Below are 13,377 nucleotides of genomic sequence, written 5' to 3'. Positions count from 1 at the left end.
GAATTAGAAGAGGCCACCTCAGGCTAGAGAGATGCTGTGTAGAAAAGGAAACACCCAAACAAAGTGAAGCCAATGGAAAAGGGGAATCTCTTCATATACTGTCAGGGAGGGGTGAGAAAATGTTCCACGCTACAGCGTATTTTCACTGGATTCTTAGGAAGGAAGGGGTTTAGGGGGGTGCTCTGTGGATGAAGTACTTCAGAAAGTCAACTGAGATGAAAAGATGGAGCTTGGCTCACTACTTCAGACATTTCAGTTTATGGTTGCTCAAGCCTGATGCTTTTGGTGAGGCAGAATATCATGTAAGGAAGGCAGGGAGGAAGAAATAGACCCTTTACGCCCTTGCATGGCCTAGAAGCAAAGAGAGACAGGAGGGGTTTAGGCCCCGAGTCCCCATGAAGAACATGACTTCCCTCTACGAGAGATCAGTCCGTAAAGGTTTTACCCCCTCCCAGAAGGGCTCCTGCTTACAAATCAAGCTTCAACACGTGGGTATTTTCAAGATTCAACCATGACAAAGTGAGAAAGTGGCTTCAAATATGATGCTAGAAAGAGCTGATGTTAGAACTTTTCAAAATTAATGGAGAACATAAATTTACATATGCTCAGCAAACCCGAGGTATGGAAAGTCCAATGAAAATAACATCCAGAGACCTGGCCAGGGTGGTGCCCTTCTGAAGTTCCAGCACTCAGATGGCTGAAGGTTATGAGTTCAAGGCCAGCCTGGACTACATAGTGAAAACCCTCTTAAAATAATATGACATTTTTAAACATAATAATGATAATCATCAATATTAATCATCATTATTACTATTATTAGTTATAGGTTTCTAATTCATACATAGGTGCACGATATTTGTCATGTTAAAACCTAAACACAAGGAGGAACATCTTTAAATCATAGGAGAAAAGGATCATACATTTAGGAATGCAGAGGAAACTCCCAAGTGCCCTACCAAGTACAATTCAGTTGAAGGGAAAGAACTGTATGGAAAGATTAGAGGGAGCAGAGGCTGGAGAACACACAAAAACAGAAATGCCCAACACCCTGAAAGGTAAAATTCCCAATACCTGGTGCTCATATTACATTCCTGGCTATAAGTATTAAACTTAAAATATTAAGTTAGGGAAAACGTCATGCTAACTCTGATGAAAAGAGGCTAGGGAGGAAAATGCACCATGTCAACCCTGGTCAAAAATAATTAGGGTGAAAATACATAGCATGATGACGCAGAGAGAAGGGTGTGCCATGCTAACACCAGCCAGAAGAGAGCTGGGGTGAGCATGCTAGTCAAACAGTATGGACTGCAGAGCAAAGCGTGCTGCCATGAATAACGCTCATCTCATATTGGGAGAAGTCCATCAAGAGGACATAGCAGTATGAATCTTTCATCACTTAAACAAATTTTTAGGTTTGCTTCAGAATATAAAAAGAAAAATTTGATAGAATTTCAAGGAAAAGCAGATAGGTTCATATATATATATATCTAGGGCTCAGAAAATAAAATAACTTACAGCAGGCTCAAACAATGTTGTCAATCAACCTCTCTTAATTAATATTTATAAGAAAACATATTGCTTTTTCAGAGGACCTGAGTTTAATTCCCAGCACTTACACCAGGCAACTTACAATCATCTGCAACTCCAGTTCTAGGATATTCCATGTCTCTAATCTCTGCAGACACCTGCTCTCACGTGCATATACCTACACAGAGACATACATACATATGCATAATTTAAAACAAGAAAATTGTTTTTAACTGTCTCATGCCTCACATGAATATACACCAAAAAAATCAAAACAGATCGCAAGCTTAGGCATGAAACATACAGCTGTGAAATTTCTCAAGAAAGGAAAGAAGGAAAACAGAATGAAATCTTCACAACCTTGGGTTTCTCAAACATGACATCAAAAGCAAGATTCAGGAAAAACATACTGTTCTTTGCCAATCTAAAGTGTTATGACATCATTAAGGAAATGAGAACAGAGCCACAAACTGGGGCACAGTATTTGTGAGACAGATAACTAATAAGAACTGTGCCCAGATAATTCAAAGAATCCTAAAGACTCAAAGCTAAGGGCTGGAGAGATGACTCAGCAGATACTGGCAGCACCATGCTAGCCTGATGACCTGAGAGTCACTCCCTGGGATCCATTAAAGAGATGAGAGGCCCAAATGAACCTCCACACACAGAGGAGCATGTGCAGACCCACCATACACACGCTACATCTACTACTATTACTACTACTACTAATAATAATAATAATAACTCTAATTTAAAGACTGAAATAGTAAAATAATAATTTCTTAAGTAAGCAAAACAATTTAGTGAACACATATTAAAAACATCTATCAGACAGACTGAGCAGGTTATATTTAGGAATATATGTATTTACATATATGCATAAAATAACAATGAAGAAAAGAGGCCATGAATTTGAAAGAAAAGGGAAGAAGGGACTATGGGAAGATTTGGAGGAAGGACATAGAAAGGAGAAATGTTGTGAGTATATTCTAATTTTTTTAAAGTTTCATACATGCACACATACACAAATATATATGCATAAAATCACATGACAGATGCTAAGTTGTTCCATGGCACTGGCCATTAGGAAGTAGCAGATGAGAACCATGATATACTATTTCCCTCTGACTGCACTAGCTAAAGGTAGAACTGTCCATTACAAGTGTTGAGAGCTAAAATTCATATGCACCTGCAATTCAGTGAAGGCACGTGAAAGTCACTTGTCTTATAGGCTAAGGCTCGTCCCACTCCACACTTGCCACTGACCTTGGCAGTTGTCCCAAGGTCCTGGCATCTCCTGGTGCCAACTTCTATCCTACTTTGTGTTCTGTTTCTGTGATAAAACACCGATCAAAGACAACTTGGAGGGAGTAAAGGGTTTATTTGGCTTACAAGTTGTAGTCTGTCATCATGGGAAGCCAGGGTAGGAGCTTGAGACAGGGTCATGGATGGGAACTCAAGCAGAGACCATGGAGGAACCCTACTCACTGAGTTGCTTCCTCTGGCTTGTTCAGCTCCCTCTCTTCTACATCCTAAGCCCACATGTCCGGGGATGGCTCTGCTCAGAGTGGGCTGGTCCTTCCAAATCAATCAGCAATCATGAAAATGACATACCCACAGATGTGCCCACAAACCAATCTGATTAAAGGGGTCCCCCTTCCCAGGTATGTCTAGATTTGTGTGAATGCTATAAGACGGAGGTACCTCAAGCTCCTGCTGCTTTGGGTGGAGATTGATTTAAATGAGATCCTTTGTTCAAGTTGCTAAACTAAGTACAGTATTGAGGTAGTAAACAGCTCACTGCCCAGTGTGATCCCATCTGAAAATTTTTCTATTCATAAAAGCTGTGTGAGGGGCTGGAGATATGGCTCAGAGATTAAGAGCATTGCCTGTTCTTCCAAAGGTCCTGAGTTCAATTCCCAGCAACCACATGGTGGCTCACAACCATCTGTAATGGGGTCTGGTGCCCTCTTCTGGCCTACAGGCATATACACAGACAGAATATTGTAACATAATAAATAAATAAATATTTTTTTAAAAAAAGCTGTGTGATGCTGTTTAGCTCCCAGTACATGCATGGGTGCAACCTCTCAACCTTAGGAAGGAGCAAGGGGTCACTCAGTTGAAAGAAAATATGCTAAGATCAAATAGACACATACTGCCTCCCATCCATTTGGGGGTCCTAGATCTCTTGGTTCCTTTTGGTTCCTTGTTCCTGGACCACTTGGGACTTTGTCACAAAGCTGTTATTAAAGACAGGTCTGACAAGTCCCCAACATGGGTGGCTGGCCTCGGCATATGGAGGTATTTTTAGCAGTTGATCTCCAAGCATAGACAGATGTTTCTTAGCTGTTCACAGTGGGGTGTCTCCTTGAAGTCTGTCCTGTTACCCACACTTGGTCTCTAGAACAGCTTGGGGGAAAGAAGCAATATCACTTTAGACAATTAAAATAATTTTGACTTTAGGGAAACCAGTTTTTATTCATCTTAAAACGAGCATCATGCTGCCTTAGAAAGTACATGTGTTTCCAGAAAGTGATCTAAACAGTAAACCCAGCTTCATCATTGTTATTCTTATAAAGCTGCAGACAGGAATGCTCTGAAGAAAGAAAAAGAAAGAAAGAAAGAGAGAGAGAGAGAGAGAGAGAGAGAGAGAGAGAGAGAGAGAAAGGAAAGAAAGAAAGAAAGAAAGAAAGAAAGAAAGAAAGAAAGAAAGAAAGAAAGAAAGAAAGAAAGAAAGAAAGAAATCAACTCTACATTGGGTTGGAGGGGGTGTCATGAATAGTAAAGACCATGACTTTTTTTTGTTGGCATTGGTGCAGTGGGTAGTTTTTAAGTCTTGGAGTCCTTCAACACTTTACACAGATTCTAAGAATCCCTTTTTCCTCTTGCCAAGCAAGAATCATCTTCATAGAGCCACAGAATTATCTTCCAGATTATGTGACCTCCTGAGGCTTCCTTTTAGATGCTAATATTCATGTCTATATCTCCTTTTCATGAAATCGGTTAGTCAGTACCACCACGACCTGGTAAACTGTAATAGAACGCTTCACCAACTTGTTATAACATCCCTCAGGCCCGAGAACTCCTCAGTGTGTACAAAAAGAGCTCTCGGGCCAACTGCTTATTCTTTCTGCTTAAACTTTCATAATGACTTGTTTTAATGTAGGAATAATACACTCTGTGTGTAGTTCAGCCCCAGAGTGCTTACCTAGCATGCCCAAAGCTCTGAGGTCAATTTCCAGCACCACACAACAAGTTAGGTTCAGTAATATATACCTATGATCTCGCAGTCGAGAGGTGGATGTAGGAGGATCAAAAGTTCAAGGCCATCCTTAGCTACACTGGCAGTTTGAGGCCAACCTGTGGTATATGATACTCTGTCTCCAAAAAAGTAAAAATAAAAATAAATAAAACATGAATATATGTGCTTAAAACTGAACGTAAAAAAGTCAAAGGAAGTTTTGAGTCAAGTACAGTAAAACTGGCCATCTAAGGCTCTGCCAGCCTTGAGGGCCTAAGAGAAATCCAGTCCAATGGCTCGCTCCCCAGGAAGAAAGAGACAGGAACTTCTTCTCAGATGCCCTGATGTCTGCAAAGCAGCCGACAGATGTCCTCCACCCTGTGCGTGTGGGATGATGGCCAGGTCAGGAAACATGAACCGACAGAAGACAAAGACATCACAACTGGAGAATGTCAGCTGCCGATGACTGACTCCCAATAACATGGGAAGACGTTGGAGTCTGACCATATCCACCTAGAGGCCAAAAAGTTCTAACTCTGCCGTTAAAGAGCCAAAGAGTCAGTCAAGACAATCCACAGCAAAGGGTATCTGACAAGACAGCTCAGGAAATGCTTGACTCGCAAATAAAGGATGTGAGCTCCAGTCCCAGAATCTGAGTCAAAAGCCAGGCACACTTGGCATCCCGGTAGCGGTGAGATGGGAGACAGAGGCAGATGGTGGGTTCGCCTGACCTACTCGGTGAAGTTCCAGGCCAGTGAAAGACCTTGTTTCAAATAAAAAGTAAAAGATGCCTAAAAAAATAAAACCAAAGGCTATCCTCTGAATTCCATGTGCCTGCATCATACATGAACATGCAAACACACATACAGTCACCGTTTGGGGTACAGCCCATCATGCTGGGCAGTCACAGTTTGGGGTACAACCCATTATTGCTGGGCAGTCGCAGTTTGGGGTACAGCCCATCATTGCTGGGCAGTCATGGCAACAGGAGTGTGAAGCAGGCAGTCACAGTGCAGCCTCTATCAGATGAACACTGATGCTCAGATCACTGACTGTCATTCAGTCCCTGACCCCAGCCTATGGGATAGTACCACCCACATTCAAGGTGGATCCTTCCGCCTCAGTTAACATTCCTGGAAACACTCTTGTGAGCAACACACCTAGAGCTGTATCTCCACAATGATTCTAAATCCAGCTATCAAGTATGTGCAAACCCCAGGTTCCATCTCCATCGCTTAAAAACACTTAACCTGTAAATTTGGGGGATGCATTTTCACTATATTATGCATATTCTGGGAGAGTTTCAGCACTTCGGCATTTTATCTGAGATGTAGATATTACAATAAAAGTACCAGATAAAATTCAAGAAGTGCCTAGCTAAAAAGTAAAGTAGACCTTTCTTTTACACATTAAGAGACCCCTGGAAGTCCACACTGAGGACTGAAAATGGACAAAGCAACACCATTGAGCAGGGACTTCCCTGCTGCTACTGAAGTCAAAGCTGGGGTTTGAAATACTTGGAGGCAGCCTGGCTTTGGGTGGCACTGGATGGGAGAGGGGTCCTTGCTCATCTTGGGACAGGAACGAGGAGGAGGAAGAAAGTGGTAGCTGGAATAGAAATGGGAGCAAAGAGACAGAGGAACAAGGCAAAAATGTGCAGAGTTGGTGAGATGCCTCCGCGGGGCTAGAACCTGCCATGGGGAGCATGGAGACCTGAGTCTGAGCCCCAGAACCCACATGAAAAAAACAGCTGTGGTGGCTCACACTTGTAATCCCACCACAGTGAAGGCAGTGACCGTTCTGGGCCAGCAACCTAGCATAATTCATGTTTCAAAAAACAAGACGGAAGGAGAACACTTGAGAAATGGCACCAAGGTTGACCTTTGACCTCTACATGCACATATACACATGTGTCATGCACTACACACACACACACACACATACAAAAGTGCACCCGCACACATATAAGTACATACATAGGCACGCAAATATACAGAGAGAGCAAGTGGAGAAAAGAAGAATCAGAAAAATGGTTTTATTGCATACTTCTTGGTTTCAGAGTTAACAAAGCTATATCATAGAAAGACTAAAATTCTACAAAGAAAGGTGAAATTCACTCATCGCCTTCTGTCCATTTTCCTCAAGGTCCTTCCTTCTCACTCTTCTGTTTGCATAGAAGAGATTTTAAATGGATTTGTATTTTGCAGCTAGTTCTTAAATCTAGTTGCTACTTATTTTTGATACACCAAGAATAGAGATTTAATTTTTCTTCATAAGTTTGTTAACAACTAAAGCATCTTTCTTTTTTAAAAAAAATATTTGTTATGCATACACGCATGTGTGCATTTGTTTGTGTGTGTGTATGTGTGTGTGCACATATGCAGGCTCTCATATGGTATGCATCTGGAGGTCAGAGTCTTGGTGTCAGGCCTCATCTTATACCATGTTTGAGACAGGCTCTTTAGTCATCCACTGAAATCTCCAGACTGGCTAGCATACAAACTTCTCAGAATTCTCCCCTCTCTGTCTTTCCTTTCCCAATATAAGTCCTGGGGTCACAGATGTAAATAAAAATGTCCAGCTTGAAAGAGTGTTCTAGCTAGCCTTCTAGTAACTGCTATAGAACATTGACCAAAAGCAACTTGGGGAGCAAGAGGGTTCATTTGGATTAATGTGCTACAGTCCACCATCAAGGGAAGTCAAGGTTGGAACTCAAGGCAGAAATCTGGGAGCAGAAACATAATCAAAGATAATGAGGGATGGACACTGCTTACTAGCTTTTTCTACCCCCTCCTACACAGCTCAGAACCACCTGCCCCGCCCTCCTGCCCCAATCAGCAATCAAGAAAATGCCCCCACATACTCATGGGCCAATCTGACAGAAGCAATTCCTCAGTTGAGATGTCTAGATTTGTACTAAACTGACAAATAACTATCACATACAGGCTCTGGGAACCCAAACTGAGAGCCTCAATGGACTATCTCCCCAGCCCCAGTTAAAATTCTTTCACAGTTCCCAGAACATGATGAGAATCCAATGAATATTAACTCACAGGTATAATTTCGTTGTTCTGTAGCTCTGTTCTCACTATTCCTTCCAAGAATTTTTTTTTCAAGTTTCTATCATGGACTAGAAACCACGCTGGGGCCCTCTGGGACAGGGAAGACTCAGAAAGTACATCTTGTCTACATACATGCCTATCTTCTTTGTGCAAATTTAGGGCTGCCACTGCTCCCCATATGGACCTGCTTTTCCCACTGAAACTGTGGTAAGGTGTTAGGGTGAAGTAGGAGTCCCCTCTCTGTGCTGTGAATACTATTAATGAATAAAGAAACTGCCTTGGCCTGTTGATAGGGCAAAACTTAGGTAGGCAGGGAAGATGGAACTGAATGCTAGGAGAAGGAAGGCAGAAAGTGAAATGCCATGGATCCAGGGCTGGAGGTAGATATGCTGAAACTTTGCTGGTAGGCCATGACATCATGGGGATGCACAGATTAGTGGAGATGGGTTAAACTAAGAAGTAAGAGTTAGCCAATAAGAAGCTAGAGCTAATGGGCCAAGCAGTGATTTAATTAATACAGTATCTGTGAGATTATTTGGGGGCTAAGCTAGCTAGGCAACCAGGATGGACAAGCAGCCCCCTGCTCCTATGGTACTAACAGCCCTACCTTTAAAATGGTTAACTGAGAAACCAATATGGGTTAAGCAGTGGCCTCTAGCTTAGGAAAAGTTGCAGACTTTAGAACAGCTGGTACAAGAACAACTAGATGCTCGACATATAGAAGAATCTACCAGCCCTTGGAATTCTCCTGTATTTACTGTTAAAAAGAAATCTGGAAAATGGAGAATGGTAACAGATCTTAGAGCTATCAACTGATGGGGCCTCTACAATCTGGAATTCCTCTGCCTTCTCTGTTACCAAAGGAATGGCCTCTACTAGTTAATGATTTAAAGGATTGTTTCTTTACTACACCTTCATAAGAAAAGGATAGAGGAAAAAAAAGAAAAGGATAGAGAAAAGTTTGCATTCACAGTGCCTACTTAAAATAATTCTCAGCCGACTAGGAGATATCAATGGACTATTCTTCCATAGGGAATGCTCAATAGCCCCACTCCGTGCCAACACTCTTTAAGTCAGCCATTGGAAATAATACATAAGCAATTTCTTAAGTCTATAATCTACCATTACATGGGTGACATTTTGTTATCTGACTCAAATACAGATACTTTAGAAAGGATGTTTGAAGAAGAAAATCTTGCCTAAATGGGGATTACAAATTGCTCCTGAAAAGATTCAAAGAGGAGGTTCTAATTACCTAGGTTACAGAATAGGTTTACAGAAAATTAGAACACAAAAGGCACAAATTAAGAGACACCAGTTGCGGACTCTTAATGACTTTCAAAGATTATCAGGAGACATTTCTAGTCTATGACCAGCTGTTGGGATAACACCTGATCTTATAATTCATTCAAACAAAACCTCAGATGGAGATAAAGACTTGAATAGTCCCAGAGAATTAACAGCTGAAGCAGAAAAGAAATTAATGATTGTCGAGGAGAAATTACAGGAAGTAGATGTGAATAGGGCAGAATTTAGGTAGGCAGAGAGGACTAGACTGAATACTGAGAGAAAAAAGGGTGGAGTCAAGGAGACATCACAGAGCCTCTGCCGCCAGAGTCAAACATGCTGAAACTTTGCTGGTAGGCCACAACCTTGTGGTGTTGCACAGATTAATGGAGATAGGTTAGACTAAGATGTAAGAGTTAGCCAATAAGAATCTAGGGTCTTAGGTCAAGAAGTGATTTAATGAATACAGTTTCTGTGTGATTATCTTGGTTCTGGGTGGCTAAGATGAACAAGCAGCCCCTCCTTTGACAGATTGGCACTCACCTGGCCAACTAAATCCACATAAAACATGAGAGGGCTTGAAAAGGAATTCTAGACCAAAAAAAAAATACAGTTTAACACAGATTCTTGCTATTTGCTGGCAGGGTGCCACAGCTCTTTTAAGAGAGGTTTTCCTGACTCAGCAGCAGCAGCAGAAAAAAAGCCATGCCATTTTTAAATGCAGGCTTTCTGGGATGTGTTGCCAGCATGACCTCTGACTCTTTTGGGAGAACAAGTATTTGGATGAGGTTTGTAAACAGAGCAAAGCTTGCTTGATGGCAACTGGGACCTACTATGTGCCTGAAAGTGGGGCCATGTTCATGGCTCAGATGCGCAAGTGGCTCCACAATGCTGCACTGGGCAGGGCATACAGGCAGTACCAATTTGACCTAGTATTGTCACATCTTAGATTCTTCTGGTCAGAAAATAATTGCAGATATGCAATAAAGACAAATCCAGACAAGTCATAGTGTTGATTAAATGTACTTAGGCTTGAAAGAGAAAAGAATGCTTTAAAAAAGAAGGGTAAAGTCTTTAACGAGACAGAATACAGATAGTCAAAGATTTAAAGAAGTAAAGAAAATAAGCCATGTAAAAATGGAAAATTCAAAGAGAGTCTGGATTATGTATATGATTATGTTTTCTTTAAATTTTTTGACTATGAATGAGCTAAGCACAGAGAGACATTTCATTTTATGGGCTGCTAAGCTAAACCAGCATGTATTTATAAAGGTATCTTGACTTAAGAATTTGGGTCTAAGGATATGGTGCTTTGGAAAAGAGGTTCTTCTTTTGTCTCCACAGAGGATGAGAACATGTGGATTCATTCCAGGCTAATATGGTTTGATGGACCAAGAACCCCTGAAAGGTCACCATGAACACTCCAAAAAATGCCCTCAAAAAATTACTTTGCCCAATAAACAGCAGGAAGCATTTGGAGATTAAAAAAACTAGGTCCATATGTCCAAATATTGTTTATAAATGTTTGTTTACATTTAAAGAGGGATGTGCTATAGAGATGAATAATATGCTTTGGTTATGGATCTTGGCTTATTGATACAAATTTAAGGTAAATTTTGTTATACTGCATATGTATATTTTTGCTTTGATTAAGGTATTGTGTTTCTGTAGTTTATTTAAAAATGTAATGTATAATTAAGACATATAGGTTAATATTATAGTCATCTATAATAGTCAAGATTATAGTCATGTTAGTTAGGTTTTCTAGATATATAGAATATATTTCAGTTAGTTAGGTATTCTCCAAATCTTTCAGAGACCTTCAGAATATGGCATTTATATGTTTTAAAAATTTAGGACTTTTCGTGACAGTGAGATACATCTGCTCCTGGCATCACCAAGCTACTTCAAAAGGATGGTGAGCATTGAGGAGGCTCCTTATGGAGTTGGTTAACCATTTGGGCAAGAAACTGCTCTTACCTGAACTACTTCACTGGACATGAAGGACCCACAGAAAAATGATTGCTAAACTTGCCTAAAGGTGAGATGGTCCTTTGGGGTTCCTGTTTCATGAAATAGTCCATGAGACATCCTACAGAATACAGAAGAAAGTGACTGGTAAACTTCCCATTTAGGCAGACCTGTCTTTGAAATTTCCTGCTTCATGGAAAAGTCTGTTGGATACTATGGGCCTGTATGCTGAATATGTGTGCCCCAACAGAACAGAAAAACTTTGGGTGACTGGGCAGCGAGATATCTCTGTTAATTTTAGAGTTATAGTTTTTCTTAGTTATGATAAAAGATAAAGTAGATATAAATATTGTAACTGTAATTCTTATTTGATACCTGCTTTGTTAAATGTAATTTGACTATGTTAAAGTTAAAGCCTTCCTTTTTATTTGAACAGAAAAGCGTAGGTGATGTGGGAGTCCCCTCTGTAATCTGTGAATAATGAATAAAGAAACTGCCTCGGCCTGTTGATAGGGCAGGGAAGATGGAACTGAATGTTGGGAGAAGAAAGGTGGAAAAGCAGATACCATGGATCCAGGGCCAGAGGTAGACATGCTAAAACTTTGCTAGAGATAATGGGTCAAGCAATGATTTAATGAATACAGTTTCTGTGTGATTATTTCAGTTCTGGGAAGCCAGGACAAACAAGCAGTCTCTATCCTACAGTAGGGTGTCCTGGCTCTCTGAAAGATCATATGGAGTTTCATCAACAGTCTTTAGAGGAAAGAAAATGGGAAGTGATGATCACAAGAGAGATACAGAATCCTAGCATTGGAGTTATTCATCATCCCAAGTGTGAAACTGCTGGTGTCCTAGATACACGAGACCCCGTGAAAACAGTCTCTTCTTCCACAGCTTCTTCCCTCCCCAGATAAGCAGATTCCACTTTCGAGCATTAAAGTTGAAGAAATTGTCCCCGCAAGGCTCTTCAACCAGAAGAATACTCACTTACTATCTTCAGCAATGGAGACCAAGAACTAGGTTCAAGGTACTAGTAAAGATTATTTGACAGAACTTCAGTTCAGCAGGTACACCACATCATACAAACAGCATGGATTCTCCTCACACACTGTCCTCCCTCAGTTGCTGACTCCCAGAAAATGAAGTTCCAATATCAAGCAGATGCAGAGATTCACAGCTAAGCATTGGGTTGAGCTCCTAGAATCCAGTCAAAGAAGGGGGAGCAATAATATGAGCAAAGGAGTTAAGACCACAATAGGGAAACCTACAGAGACAGCTGGTGTGTGCTAGTGGATTGACAGCAAGGGAGCCTGCATAGGACCGAACTAGGCCCTCTGAATGTGATGACAGTTCTGTGGCTGTGGCTTGGGCAGACTGTGGGCCCTCTGGCAGTGGAGCCAGGATTTATCCCTAGAGAATGAACTGACTTTTTGAAGCCCACTCCCTATGGAGGGATACCTTGCTCAGCCTAGATATGGCGGGGGGGGGGGGCTTGTTTCTACGCCTGTCCTTTCTGTAAATGCTGGTAGGATCCATAGTCCATTGGCATCAGCCCAGCACAGGAGCAGTAGTCTGGCACAGGAGGGCACCTGTGGTAGCATTGTGACTGCTGTATCGCAGTCTGACATGGGTGAGGGGAGCAAAACTGTAGGGTGAGCAGTCAGGGCTCATGCAGGCTTTAGAGCGAGCACCAAGGCAGTTGCTAGGAGGTGAGGATTTCTTCAGCGGTGATGGCAGAGGGAGGTGGTCATCCTGGTGAGGAGGGTGTGGCAGAGGCAGACAAGCAGCCTGTGTCTCCTGCGGAGCTGAGAACAGCAGCGAAAGCAAAAGTCCCTCCTTTGGTCAACAAAAGGCTTTGATCATACATTCAGGTTGTCCTTTTTCCAAATTTATGGTTTGTAAGGTGTCCAGTTTGTATTTTTAATTTTTTTCAATGGTTGTTTAGCACAGAGTACTCAGTTCCTGTGTCCCTTAGAAAACCTATAGAGGTATCTAATGTCCTTTTTCTTGCCATAAGCACATTGGCCTTCGTCCAAGGAGTGCCTCTGTCCCTCTTCATTTGTCTTTGATCTTCTGTTGCCCAGGCTCCTTATCTGTCTGAGTCCTTTCTTTTGCTTCCCGCCTCTCTCTCTTTCGCTTCCCTTTCTCTGTCCCTCATTTAACACTTTTTCTGTCTCTTCAAATTTTGCAAGGTATAATCTTGCACTACCTCAACTTGATATGCCAGACTTTGTTGATTTCCCATAGGAGGCCTTACCCTTTCTGAGGAGTGGATGGGGGGGGGGG

The sequence above is a fragment of the Alexandromys fortis genome, unplaced genomic scaffold (genome assembly GCF_014885135.2).
Source record: "Alexandromys fortis isolate MF-2015 unplaced genomic scaffold, M_Fortis_MF-2015_v1.1 scaffold_29, whole genome shotgun sequence".
NCBI lineage: Eukaryota > Metazoa > Chordata > Mammalia > Rodentia > Cricetidae > Alexandromys > Alexandromys fortis.
This window is presented reverse-complemented; position numbering follows the sequence as displayed.